This window comes from Salvelinus namaycush, chromosome 28 (genome assembly GCF_016432855.1).
Source record: "Salvelinus namaycush isolate Seneca chromosome 28, SaNama_1.0, whole genome shotgun sequence".
Classification (NCBI taxonomy): Eukaryota; Metazoa; Chordata; class Actinopteri; order Salmoniformes; family Salmonidae; genus Salvelinus; species Salvelinus namaycush.
In genome coordinates, this window is record NC_052334.1 from 6,046,571 (window position 1) to 6,062,097 (window position 15,527).

The following is a 15,527-nucleotide window of genomic DNA, read 5'->3' on the forward strand; positions in this document are numbered from 1 at the left end:
GAGGCCTTTCAGGTTATGTCGATATAGGACTCGTTTTACTGTGGTTATATATACTTTTGTACCTGTTTCCTCCAGCATCTTCACAAGGTCCTTTGCTGTTGTTCTCGGATGGATTTGCACTTTTCGCACCAAAGTACGTTCATTTCTAGGAGACAGAACGCGTCTCCTTCCTGAGCGGTATGGCGGCTGCGTGGTCCCATGGTGTTTATACTTGCGTACTATTGTTTGTATAGATGAACGTGGTACCTTCAGGCATTTGGAAATTGCTCCCAAGGATGAACCAGACTTGTGGTCTACAACTTATTTTTTCTGAGGTCTTGGCTGATTTCTTTTGATTTTCCCATGATGTCAAGCAAAGAGGCACTGAGTGTAAAAGGAGGCCTTGAAATACATCCACAGGTACACCTCCAATTGACTCAAATTATGTCAATTAGCCTATCAGAAGCTTTTAAAGCCATGACATCATTTGCTCAAGCTGTTTAAAGGCACAGTCAACTTAGTGTATGTAAACTTCTTGCCCACTGGAATTGTGATACAGTGAATTATGAGTGAAATAATCTGTCTGTAAACAATTGTTGGAAATATTACTTGTGTCATGCACAAAGTAGATGTCCTAACCGACTTGCGAAAACTATAGTTTGTTAACAAGACATTTGTGGAGTGGTTGAGAAACGAGTTTTAATGACTCCAACATAAGTGTATGTAAACCTCCGACTTCAGCTGTATATAGGCTTACGGAACAAACTGTCAACTAGCTAAGCTCTCTCTGTCCACTAAAATCCCAGCCTAAAGTTATTCTGATGGTAAAAAAAAACATTTATGATTTCATCACATTTCATATACATATATGGCTAATGATATGTCATTTGTCTTAACACCATTATTAGTTATGATGCCAAACAAGTCAGGCTCTTTTGATGGATCTGACCATTTGAACAGTGGACTGAGCCTTGTAGATCATTATGAATGATTTTACTAAATTTAGCAAGTGCCTTACTCTAGGGCACATCAGCAGATTGCTTTCACCTAGTCGGGGCTCGGGAATTCGAACCAGCAACCTTGTGATTACTGGCCCAACGCTCTTAACCTCTAGACTACCTGCTGCTCCTATATTATGTACAGTAAATGTAAAGCAGTCGTGACCACTGCAGTTGACTAGCTTATCTCAGGAAATGCCACATTCATCCATTTTATTTAGAAAACGCCTTGATGTAATGCCAAGGGAGTTTGCGCTTAGCTTTTTCATAGCAATTTGCATAATTTTCAGCAATTCACTGCAATTTGCTCTTTTGGCAAACAGGCCTGACTGTTTGTTTTAACTTCAAGGGCTTTTTATGACAAATAACAGCATTAGGCTTCCAGTCATTCCAGTTATGCTTATCAACAGGTCATATCTTCACCATGATAATATCTGTCGGTCAGTCTTTCTGTCTTGTCATAGTTAGCAGGAGAACTTTCTGACCAACACCATGGTTGTAGGACCTGATAACCAACAACAACGAGTCAGCCTATAGGAAGGAGGTAAGTGAATTGGCATTGTGCATTGGCATCGACAACAACCTCTCCTTCAACATCAGAAAAACGTTGATTGAAGCAGAGGAGGGAACATGCCCCCGATCCACATCAACTGGACTGCATTAGAGAGAGTCAGCAGTTTTAAGTTCATCGGCATCCACCATCATATAGGACTTTGACATGGACCAACAACACCGCCACTCTTGTCAAGAGGGCGCAAAAACGTCTCTACTTCCTAGGTTGGCTAAAGAAATGTGTCATGCCACCCCGGGACCTCTCAAAATACTACCACTGCATCATCGAGAGCATCCTGACACGTTGCATCATGGCCTGGTACGGGAATTGCTCTGTCCACAACAGCAAGGCCCTCCAGCAGGTGGTGAAGACGGCCCAGTACATCACTGGGACCGTGGACGTCCAGCGGGTGGTGAAGACGGCCCAGTACATCACTGGGACCGTGGACGTCCAGCGGGTGGTGAAGACGACCCAGTACATCACTGGGACCGTGGACGTCCAGCGGGTGGTGAAGACGGCCCAGTACATCACTGGGACCGTGGACGTCCAGCGGGTGGTGAAGACAGCCCAGTACATCACTGGGACCGTGGCCCTCCAGCGGGTGGTGAAGGCGGCTCAGTACATCACTGGGACCGTGGACGTCCAGCGGGTGGTGAAGACGGCCCAGTACATCACTGGGACCGTGGACCTCCAGCGGGTGGTGAAGACGGCCCAGTACATCACTGGGACCGTGGACCTCCAGCGGGCGGTGAAGACGGCCCAGTACATCACTGGGACCGTGGACCTCCAGCGGGCGGTGAAGACGGCCCAGTACATCACTGGGACCGTGGACCTCCAGCGAGCGGTGAAGACGGCCCAGTACATCACTGGGACCGTGGACCTCCAGCGGGCGGTGAAGACGGCCCAGTACATCACTGGGACCGTGGACCTCCAGCGGGCGGTGAAGACGGCCCAGTACATCACTGGGACCGTGGACCTCCAGCGAGCGGTGAAGACGGCCCAGTACATCACTGGGACCGTGGACCTCCAGCGGGCGGTGAAGACGGCCCAGTACATCACTGGGACCGTGGACCTCCAGCGGGCGGTGAAGACGGCCCAGTACATCACTGGGACCGTGGACCTCCAGCGAGCGGTGAAGACGGCCCAGTACATCACTGGGACCGTGGACCTCCAGCGAGCGGTGAAGACGGCCCAGTACATCACTGGGACCGTGGACCTCCAGCGGGCGGTGAAGACGGCCCAGTACATCACTGGGACCGTGGACCTCCAGCGAGCGGTGAAGACGGCCCAGTACATCACTGGGACCGTGGACCTCCAGCGAGCGGTGAAGACGGCCCAGTACATCACTGGGACCGTGGACCTCCAGCGAGCGGTGAAGACGGCCCAGTACATCACTGGGACCGTGGACCTCCAGCGAGCGGTGAAGACGGCCCAGTACATCACTGGGACCGTGGACCTCCAGCGGGTGGTGAAGACAGCCCAGTACATCACTGGGACCGTGTTCCCACCCATCCAGGACATCAACTCTACACGGTGCCTGAGGAAGCATCATCAAGGACCCCATACACCCCAGCCACGAGCTGTTCTCTCCCATAGCGTCAGGTAGACGGTACCGGAGCATGAAGTCTGATACCAACAGGCTCAGAGACAGTTTTTATCTACAACCCATCAGACTGCTGAACACTTGAACTGGACTGACCACCTGCACTGATTCTCTGCACCTTAGCACACATGCACTCACTCAATCACTCACTCAGACACATATACACACGCACACACACAGGGCCTTCAGAATGTATTCTCACCTTTTGACTTTTTCCACATGTTGTTGTGTTACAACCAGAATTTAAAATGGATTAAATTGAGATATTTGTTGCTGGCCTAAACACACAATACCCCATAATGTCAAAGTGGAATTATGTTTCTTCAAGATTTTTTACAAATGAAAAAAAATTCAGAGCTGAAATGTAATTAGTTTATAAATATTTAACCCCTTTGTTATGCCAAGCCTAAATAAGTTGAAGAGTAAATATTGACTTAACAAGTCACATAAGTCACATAGTTACAGAGTTGAATGGCTGTGATAGGAGAAAACTGAAGATGGATCAACATAGTAGTTACTCCACAATACTAAACTAAATGACAGAGTAAAAAGAAGGAAGCCTGTACAGAAAAAAGATAATCCAAAACATGCATCCTGTTTGCAACAAGGCACTAAAGTAATACTGCAAACAATTTGGCAAAACAATTCACTTTTTGTCCTGAATACATACTGTTATGTTTGGGGCTAATCCAATACAACGCATTACTGAGGACCACTCTCCATATTTTCAAGCATAGTGGTGGTTGCATCATGTTATGGGTATGTGTAACGGCAGCCTTCCTCCTCTTCAAGAGAAGAGAAGGTGTAGCAGGGATCGGACCAACACGCAGCGTAGCCAGTGCTCAACATGTTTAATTACCAATAACGTGAACACTTACAACAATACAAAATAACAAAAAGTGGCAAACCGATACAGCCCTATCTGGTGCAGAGAAAACACAAAGACAGGAAACAACCACCCACAAACCCCAACACAAAACAAGACACCTATATATGATTCCCAATCAGAGACAACACAAAACACCTGCCTCTGATTGGGAACCATATTAGGCCAAACATAGAAACAGACAAACAAGACACACAACATAGAATGCCCACCCAGCTCACGTCCTGACCAACACTAAAACAAGCAAAACACACAAGAACTATGGTCAGAACGTGACAGGAAAACCTGGTTCAGTCTGCTTTCCACCAGACACTGGGAGATGAATTCACCTTTCAGCAGAAATACTCACAGCTGTAATCACTGCCAAATGTGATTCTAACATGTATTGACTCAGGGGTGTGGATTCTTATGGAAATGAGATATTTCTGTATTTAATTTTTTATAAATGTGCATACATGTATAAAATAATGTTTTCTCTTTGTCATGACGGGGTATCGTGTGTAGATGGGTGAGAGAAAAACAACTATTTAATCCATATTGAATTCAGGCTGTAACACAACCAAAATGTGGAATAAGTTTAAGGGGTCTGGATACTTTGTGAAGATGCTGTATGCATTAATGCTACACACACACATACAGTACATTCATGCTACACACACACATACAGTACATTCATGCTACACACACACATACAGTACATTCATGCTACACACACACATACAGTACATTCATGCTACACACACACATACAGTACATTCATGCTACACACACACATACAGTACATTCATGCTACACACACACATACAGTACATTCATGCTACACACATCACTGCTACCAGACTGTTACTATACTGCTCAGTTTATACACTACCCCATCCCCAAAACATATGTAAATATTGTACTATAAATTGTGCCTTCCTGTATTATACTGATGCTAAACTGTTTATTCTATTCTACTGAACCATTTACTTTATGTTCACATTCTTATCCTTTATTATTCATTATTATTGTTCCATTGTCCAGAAGGAACCTGCCAGTAAGCATTTCATTGGACGATGTGTACCATGTGCATCCCGTCCACATGACTAATACAACTTTAAACTTGAATAACCTATGTAATTCCCCGAACACAAGTATGTCAATATGTGTAATTACAGTACAGCAGAGCCCATCAATTCCAAACGCACCTCGGTCTTAACACTCGGAAGGCAGAATTGGAATGCGGCGAGTGCTTTAGAACTGCCTGTACGTGATTGATACAAGCGAATAACACAAATTACCCCTTTATCCTATATAATAATGCCTTACGTAAACTATTTCCATGGTTACTGCTTAGCAAGGAATAGCTGCTCTGACCAAATGGCAGTAGTCTACACAGAGATGGAAGTAGAGAAAGAGATAAAATAAGGAAAAGCATGCCAGCCTTATCTGATTAAGTCTTTTCTGGACCACAAACTGTACAAAACAGATAGACGCAATAAAAATCCTGGACAGAACACGGAACACTAATTAAAAGATTCCTTTTGTCCAATAGTGGATCAGAGGAGAAGACAGCCCATCGATAGACAATGTTATTCTGTGTGCTCGACATTGAGGAGCTATAGGCCAGCGTGAAATTAATGCAGCCGGAGATGGCCTTATCGCCCTTTAAATTAGCCACAAATGACAGGAAATTGAGTCGTAGATTAGAGAAAGTGGCCCATTAAAGACATGAAGGAGATGGATCTTTCTTGGGCCGGAGCTGTCACTCTGAATTGATCAATCAGGGGTAGAGGGATCAATTCTCTTGGGGCTGGAAAATACTGGAAGGCTACTGAAGCTATCCCCATGCAGCTCATACTGTATGTCAAACTTTTGGTAGAGAGCATTGCATCAATACATCTAAAAAATATTCCTGTCATTTTAACGTGTGTACCATCTATTTAATCATATTGTTCTCTCATATCATTTAAAGCACTGTGGTTGCCTCTGTGTTCCATTTTAGATTCAATGTCTGCTGTTTTGGTACAGTACATATTCTTGGTGACCTCTCACTACCCACAATACCATTATCTGCACGGATAAACGTCTTGATTGGCCACTGTGATCTCATTCCCAAACAAAAGGCCCCAAGACAGGGCTGTGCAAACAACTCCTGCTAAAATTGCTACACCTACTCAACCGTTACCCTCTCTCTCTACTTCAACCACAGCTTGAGCACAGTCAGAAGGGATTGAAGGTTAAAACAGAATGAGGGAGAACTAGAAAGAGAGAAAGTAGGGATGTTGATAAGTATGTGCATCAATGGAAATCAGACACAAAACCTGGTTGAGAATCAACTACAAGATTGAGTCAACATCGGCGGTTCAAAAATGATGGCCGACTAACGGCAGGGAAGAAAGAGAAGAGAACCAATGGGTCATGGTCAGAGTTAATGAGGCCACAGACCCTGAGACAGTCTTTATCTGGAGGCAAGGCAGAGAAAGACTTCTTTATTATAGAGCAGATTAAATCTAATGGCTGAAAACTTGTAAGGAGTGGAGATGTGGCCTCCGTCGGACAGCTCTGCCCTCACCGTTGCCAGAAAGATAGAAAAAACAGGAGGAACAAAAAATATAAAAAATAAGTGATTGAAATATGTTCCATTTTAGCAGGTCCACAAACTTTTTTCTTCAGAGGTAAATATCTTCCTGTCTCTCTCTTTCTCTGTGCCCCTCTCTCTCTGTGCCCCCCTCTCTCTCTCTCTCTCTCTCTCTGTGCCCCCTTTCTCTTTCTCTCTCTCTCTGTACCCCCCTCTCTCTCTCTCTCTCTCTGTGCCCCCTTTCTCTTTCTCTCTCTCTCTGTACCCCCCTCTCTCTCTCTCTCTCTCTGTGCCCCCTTTCTCTTTCTCTCTCTCTCTGTGCCCGCTCTCTCTCTCTCTCTCTCTGTGCCCGCTCTCTCTCTCTCTCTCTCTGTGCCCTCTCTCTCTCTCTCTCTGTGCCCGCTCTCTCTCTCTCTCTCTCTGCCAAGCACACCACCGGCCTACTAAAACACTGGCATTATACACTCAATAAAAACCTATTTATCACTGATAAAGTCACCTACAAACTGAACTGCAGAGCCAGAACTTCATACCCACTGATAAAGTCACCTACAAACTGAGCTGCAGAGCCAGAACTTCATACCCACTGATAAAGTCACCTACAAACTGATCTGCAGAGCCAGAACTTCATACCCACTGATAAAGTCACCTACAAACTGATCTGCAGAGCCAGAACTTCATACCCACTGATAAAGTCACCTACAAACTGAACTGCAGAGCCAGAACTTCAGAACTTCAGAGACATGATTTTGTTTTCTCGTTTGTCTGTCTCAGCAACAAATACACAAAAAACACTATGTAGGTGACAGACAGCAAAAAAGAGACAGACAGACATTAAGGAAAGAGAGAGAGAGGCAGCAAGAGAGAGAGAGAGAGAGCAAGGAAAGAGAGAGACAAATAGCAAGGAAATAGAGAGACAGACAGACAGCAAGGAAAGAGAGAGATAGACAGCAAGGAAGAGAGAGACAGACAGCAAGGAAAGAGAGAGAGACAGACAGCAAGGAAAGAGAGAACTGAATTAAGAGAGCAAGGAAAGAGAGATAGACAACAAGAGAGAGAGAGAGAGCAAGAGAGAGAGACAGCAAGAGAGAGACAGTATGGAAAGAGAGAAAAACAGCAAGAGAGAGAGACAGCAAGAGAGAGAGAAAGCAAGGAAAGAGAGAGACAGCAAGAGAGAGAGAGAGACAGCAAGGAAAGAGAGGGACAACAAGGAAAGAGAGAGACAGACAGCAAGGAAAGAGAGACAGCAAGGAAAGAGAGAGACAGGCAGCAAGGAAAGAGAGACAGCAAGGAAAGAGAGAGACAGCAAGGAAAGAGAGAGAGACAGCAAGGAAAGAGAGAGACAGCAAGGAAAGAGAGAGAGAGAGCAAGGAAAGAGAGAGAAATAAAGAAATATAATGACAGAAATAGATAAATATTGTCACCACCGCTGCATTCTGGGTTTAGGCACTGTTAAATGCATTTCCTGATGAGACATTTGCATATGAATGACAATACAAAAGTGCTAGAGGAACAAACCCAGGGTGCCTCATATAATGAGGTTTCCATTTATTTAAATGAAACAGGCGAAATGGTTTGAGTAGCTAATGAAACGGGCGCAGAGCAGCTGACCTTTATCAGCCTGGCTTTTCTAAAAAGCCGTCGGGTCGCGACTGGTCGGGTGTGTGTGTGTGTGTTTTTGTGAAGGTAGAAACAGGGTGCTGTGTATTCAGGCACTGATTCAATTCCAACGTCATTGACTAATAAAATCCCCTTCCTCACCAATTCCGCTAACAATTGCAAGCCAGTAATGGGGCAGCTCTCTGTGTCAACGCCTGCAGATTGTCCACTGAAGGCCCACAGCAAAACTCTCTCATTCCTATTCAATCAAACTCAGGGACCGGATTTTGGGGAAACACCGAAAACGTGCTTCCTTGATGAGGTAGAGTAATTCAGCATGTCTCTGGTACTTACTCTTAGAGACATGCTAAATTATATAACAACCAATGAATCCACATGTATTTGTATTGCTCTGACGTTCCTCTAGATGGGTTAAATCAATGCAGAGCCAAAGAACTTGGTAGCAAATAGTGGCAACCTGCCCACAGTAAGGTTCAAATAGAAACCCACTTAACTAAATTCAAGGAAATGAAAATGAATACTACAAGCTCAATTCTAGAATACTAACGTTTTCAGCCAGGCTCTGAAAGTGTCACCTGACTACCGTGTGACAAAGATTCAAATGGGTCATGCTTTAATAACAATCTCCCCACAATCTTCTGCTGTTTAAAAAGGGTTTTCAAGACAAGTCAAGTGTCTCAACGTATTTCAGATGTCGTATTCTTAAAAAGGTCCTCTTGTCGACTGTTCTCGACATTGGTTGATTGCTCTGGTAATTGCATTGGAGTCGTATTGAACCCTACAGTGCTAGCCTAGCTACCCACAGCCTCTCTATCCCTCTCTGTCAGAACTCTTAAGTGTTTTTGTTGTATTACTAGAAATGAATTTTTTATATTGCAACGTTAATAATTAATCGGTAATGATAATACACGCGTCACCTAAATGGATATTAAATGATGTAATTTATCTTAAAATATGCCAGCTAGTTATTAATCTGTGAAACGACATTCATTGTTCATGATTCCTTTATTACAACAGACCTTTTTGATCAGTATTTAATTCCTTTATGTTCCATGTAAGGATTGTTCATTGTACATGTTTAATCACTTAACAGACGCTCTTATCCTACGTACGGTGGTGTTAAGGTACAAGTGCATTCGGAATTTGGAAGTCAAAATGTGGAAGTCAAAATGTGGAAGTCAAAATGACAAAAAAAGATGTCAACTGGATACCGAAGGCAAAGGTACTGAATCAGCTCATGTCTTTAAACTGGCGGCCATTTTCCATGGGCTCTCTCCATATGAGTTATTTGTATTTGTGCTCAGAATGGAGAGAGGAGCTGCTGAGGTCACAGCAGCAGAAGTCTTGTCCTAGCGGTTGGTGACACCATGGAAATAGAATCCATGAAAAGGGTTTGGAACCTCTAACTAGAGGTCTTCACGGATCCACCTGTACCCAAATACCCAAGACCTGTTCTGGGACCCGATCCGGGATCAGAGCGGTTCCGGATCAAGAATTCTAAATATTGTCACGGGACGGGGTCAGCTCTGAAAAAATTGTCAGAGGTCTCGGATATGTGTATTTTTAACTTTCTTGTCCAAGTGGGCTCGTACAGATCCGAAACGTGACTGCTGCAGTAGAGAGTGCTGCTTGTGCTTCTCACGAGAGTGGAGCATTGCGCGTGTAGCATGTTGTTGGCCAATCGTAAGTCATCAAAGAGGCAATAGGCCACAGTCATAGAACCTTCACGTTGAGCAAAAGTTAGGATAAACTGTATCTAATCAATAGAAGATCAAATTAAACTGACATAATTAATTTAAGAAGGATAGGCTACAACGACCAAGAGACAAAAGGTAGGCAGCTACTTAACATTATGAATGAAGTTGTTGTTGTTGCTGCTAGAGCGGCAACTCTCTCCCATTCCTCCCCCCTCCTCTCTGGAAGCTTATAAGAACTCCCTCTATGCCCTCCGACAAACCGGCTCCGATGCTTTTCGGATGTGGCAGGGCTTGCAAACTATTACAGACTACAAAGGGAAGCACAGGCGAGAGCTGCACAGAGACACGAACCTACCAGATGAACTAAATTACTTCTATGCTCGCTTCAAGGTAAGTAACACTGGAACATGCATGAGAGCGCCAGCTGTTCCGGACGACTGTGTGTTCACGCTCTGCACAGCCAATGTGAGTAAGACCTTTAAACAGGTCAACATTCACAAGGCCGCAGGGCCAGGCGGATTACCAGGATGTGTACATGCACTGACCAACTGGCAAGTGTCTTCACTGACATTTTCAACCTCTCCCTGTCTGAGTCTGTAATAACAACATGTTTCAAGCAGACCACATAGTGCCTCTGTCCAACAATACTAAGGTAACCTGCCTAAATGACTACCGACCCGTAGCACTCACGTCGGTAGCCATGAAGTGCTTTGAAAGGCTGGTCATGGCTCACATCAAAACCATTATCCCAGAAACCCTAGACCCACTCCAATTTGCATACCACCCCAACAGATCCACAGACGATGCAGTCTCTATTGCACTCCACACTGCGCATTCACACCTGGACAAGAGGAACACCTACGTGAGAATGCTATTCATTGAATACAGCTCAGCGTTCAACACCATAGTGCCCTCAAAGCTCATCACTAAGCTAAGGACCCTGGGACTAAAACTCTCCCTCTGCAACTGGATCCTGGACTTCCTGACGGGCCGCCCACCAGGTGGTAAGGATAGGTAACAACACATCCGCCACGCTGATCCTCAACACAGGGACCCCTCAGGGGTGCATGCTCAGTCCCCTCCTGTACTCCCTGTTCACTCATGACTGCACGACCAGGCAAGACTCCAACACCATCATTAAGTTTGCTGATGACACAACAGTAGTAGGCCTGATCACCGACAACGATGAGACAGTCTATAAGGAGGAGGTCAGAGACCTGGCAGTGTGGTGCCAGGACAACAACCTCTCCCTCAACGTGATCAAGACACAGGAGATGATTGTTGACTACAGGAAAAGGAGGACCGAACAGGCTCCCATTCTCATCGATGGGGCTGTAGTGAAGCAGGTTGAGAGCTTCAAGTTCCTTGGTGTCTACAGTCGTGGGCAAAAGTTTTGAGAATGACACAACTATTAATTTTCACAAAGTCTGCTGCCTCAGTTTGTATGATGGAAATTTGCATATACTCCAGAATATTATGAAGAGTGATCAGATTAATTGCAATTAATTGCAAAGTCCCTCTTTGCCATGCAAATGAACTGAATCCCCCAAAAACATTTCCACTGCATTTCAGCCCTGCCACAAAAGGACCAGCTGACATCATGGCAGTGATTCTCTCGTTAACACAGGTGTGAGTGTTGACGAGGACAAGGCTGGAGATCACTCTTTCATGCTGATTGAGTTCGAATAAGAGACTGGAAGCTTCAAAAGGAGGGTGGTGCTTGGAATCATTGTTCTTCCTCTGTCAATCATGGTTACCTGCAAGGAAACACGTGCCATCATCATTGCTTTGCACAAAAAAGGGCTTCACAGGCAAGGATATTGCTGCCAGTAAGATTGCACCTAAATTAACCATTTATCGGCTCATCAAGAACTTCAAGGAGAGCGGTTCAATTGTTTTGAAGAAGGCTCCAGGGTGCCCAAGAAAGTCCAGCAAGCGCCAGGACCGTCTCCTAAAGTTGATTCAGCTGCGGGATTGTGGGCACCACCAGTACAGAGCTTGCTAAGGAATGGCAGAAGGCAGGTGTGAGTGCATCTGCACGCACAGTGAGGCGAAGACTTTTGGAGGATGGCCTGGTGTCAAGAAGGGCAGCAAAGAAGCCACTTCTCTCCAGGAAAAACATCAGGGACAACTGATATTCTGCAAAAGGTACAGGGATTGGACTGCTGAGGACTGGGGTAAAGTAATTTTCTCTGATGAATCCCCTTTCCGATTGTTTGGGGCATCTGGAAAAAAGCTTGTCCGGAGAAGACAAGGTGAGCACTACCATCAGTCCTGTGTCATGCCAACAGTAAAGCATCCTGAGACCATTCATGTGTGGGGTTGCTTCTCGAATGCTACCAACACATCCTGATGAACAATGCCTTTTCCAGCATGATGGAGCACCTTGCCATAAGGCAAAAGTGATAACTAAGTGGCTCGGGGAACAAAACATCGATATTTTGTGTCCATGGCCAGGGAACTCCCCAGACCTTAATCCCATTGAGAACTTGTGGTCAATCCTCAAGAGGCGGGTGGACAAACAAAAACCCACAAATTCTGACAAACTCCAAGCATTGATTATGCAAGAATGGGCTGCCATCAGTCAGGATGTGGCCCAGAAGTTAATTGACAGCATGCCAGGGCAGATTGCAGAGGTCTTGAAAAAGAAGGGTTAACTGCAAATATTGACTCTTTGCATCAACTTCATGTAATTGTCAATAGAAGCCTTTGACACTTGACAAAAATATCTAAAGACACTGAAGCAGCAAACTTTGTGGAAATTAATATTTGTGTCATTCTCAAAACTTTTGGCCACGACTGTACATCATCAACAATCTATCATGGACCGCAAGACACTAAAGAAGGTAGTGCGTACGTTCCAGTACATCACTGGGGCCAAGCTTCCTGCCATCTAGGACCTCTATACCAGGCGGTGTCAGAAGAAGGCCCTAAAAATTGTCAAAGACTCCAGCCACCCTAGTCATAGACTGTTCTCTCTAATATCGCACGGCATGCGGTACCGGAGCGCCAAGTCTAGGTCCAAAAGGCTTCTCAACAGCTTCTACCACCAAGCCACAAGACTCCTGAACAGCTAATCAAATAGCTACCCAGATTATTTGCATTGCCCCCTCCCCTCTTTTGTGCTGCTGCTATTCTCTGTTTATTATCTATGCATAGTCACTTTAACTCTACCTACATGTACATATTACCTCAATTACCTTGACTAGCCTGTGCCCCCGCACATTGACTCCATACCAGTACCCCCTGTATATAGCCTCCACATTGACTCTGTACCAGTACCCCCTGTATATAACCTCCACATTGACTCTGTACCGGTACCCCCTGTATATAGCCTCACTACTGTTATTTTACTGCTGCTCTTTAACTATTTGTTATTTTATTTCTTATTTTTTAGTGATCTATTTTTTACTTAACACATATTTTTCTTAACTGCATTGTTGGTTAAGGGCTTGTAAGTAAGCATTTCACTGTAAGGTCTACATCTGTTGTATTCATGTGACAAATAACATTTGATTTGATTTGATGTCACTCCCTCACAGTTTGGTCCCTCCCCCTGCTGCTGGAGTGACACCTCTCTCCCTCCTCTCACTCTTTATTAGCTCCTTCACAGGTTGGTCCCTCCCCCTGCTGCTGGAGTGACACCTCTCTCCCTCCTCTCACTCTTTATTAGCTTTTTAAAGTAGCTTTAACAAATTACCGTTCTGCTGTTGAATGGGCCTAGTTCTCCTCAGGTTCCGTTCGGAACGGGTCTCTATATAAAAATGATATTGATGCATATCTGGGTGGGAAAGACCCAGGGTGGGAAAGACCCAGGTCCATTTCGGCGCAGGTCCATTTTGAAGACCTCTCCCTCTAACCATGGCAAACCCATGGGTACAACGACCTTACCTCAGAGAATGTCTCTATCTCAGAACTCAAAATGTTATTTTTAACCTCAAACAACGAACTACATTACAGTCCACTTCCCAACACCTCCCCAACCCAAACAAAGCACACATTACAGTCCACTTCCCAACACCTCCCCAACCCAAACAAAGCACACATTACAGTCCACTTCCCAACACCTCCCCAACCCAAACAAAGCACACATTACAGTCCACTTCCCAACACCTCCCCAACCCAAACAAAGCACACATTACAGTCCACTTCCCAACACCTCCCCAACCCAAACAAAGCACACATTACAGTCCACTTCCCAACACCTCCCCAACCCAAACAACGAACTACATTACAGTCCACTTCCCAACACCTCCCCAACCCAAACAACGAACTACATTACAGTCCACTTCCCAACACCTCCCCAACCCAAACAAAGCACACATTACAGTCCACTTCCCAACACCTCCCCAACCCAAACAAAGCACACATTACAGTCCACTTCCCAACACCTCCCCAACCCAAACAACGAACTACATTACAGTCCACTTCCCAACACCTCCCCAACCCAAACAACGAACTACATTACAGTCCACTTCCCAACACCTCCCCAACCCAAACAACGAACTACATTACAGTCCACTTCCCAACACCTCCCCAACCCAAACAACGAACTACATTACTGTCCACCTCCCAACACCTCCCCAACCCAAACAAAGCACACATTACAGTCCACTTCCCAACACCTCCCCAACCCAAACAAAGCACACATTACAGTCCACTTCCCAACACCTCCCCAACCCAAACAAAGCACACATTACAGTCCACTTCCCAACACCTCCCCAACCCAAACAACGAACTACATTACAGTCCACTTCCCAACACCTCCCCAACCCAAACAAAGCACACATTACAGTCCACTTCCCAACACCTCCCCAACCCAAACAAAGCACACATTACAGTCCACTTCCCAACACCGCCCCAACCCAAACAAAGCATACATTACAGTCCACTTCCCAACACCTCCCCAACCCAAACAACGAACTACATTACAGTCCACTTCCCAACACCTCCCCACCCCAAACAAAGCACACATTACAGTCCACTTCCCAATACCTCCCCATCCCAAACAAAGCACACATTACAGTCCACTTCCCAACACCTCCCCAACCCAAACAACGAACTACATTACAGTCCACTTCCCAACAACTCCCCAACCCAAACAAAGCACACATTACAGTCCACTTCCCAAAACCTCCCCAACCCAAACAAAGCACACATTACAGTCCACTTCCCAACACCTCCCCAACCCAAACAAAGCACACATTACAGTCCACTTCCCAACAACTCCCCAACCCAAACAAAGCACACATTACAGTCCACTTCCCAACACCGCCCCAACCCAAACAAAGCATACATTACAGTCCACTTCCCAACACCTCCCCAACCCAAACAACGAACTACATTACAGTCCACTTCCCAACACCTCCCCAACCCAAACAAAGCACACATTACAGTCCACTTCCCAACACCTCCCCAACCCAAACAAAGCACACATTACAGTCCACTTCCCAACACCTCCCCAACCCAAACAAAGCACACATTACAGTCCACTTCCCAACACCTCCCCAACCCAAACAAAGCACACATTACAGTCCACTTCCCAACACCTCCCCAACCCAAACAACGAACTACATTACAGTCCACTTCCCAACACCTCCCCAACCCAAACAAAGCACACATTACAGTCCA

At 45.4% G+C, this 15,527-nt stretch overlaps 1 protein-coding gene across 1 annotated transcript in view; it reads right to left on the reverse strand.

The window, feature by feature from the left end:
- LOC120023001 (neurexin-3a-like) overlaps positions 1 to 15,527 on the reverse strand; it is a 734,438-nt gene that overhangs the window by 362,581 nt on the left and 356,330 nt on the right. The gene's annotated exons all lie outside the window — the stretch shown is intronic.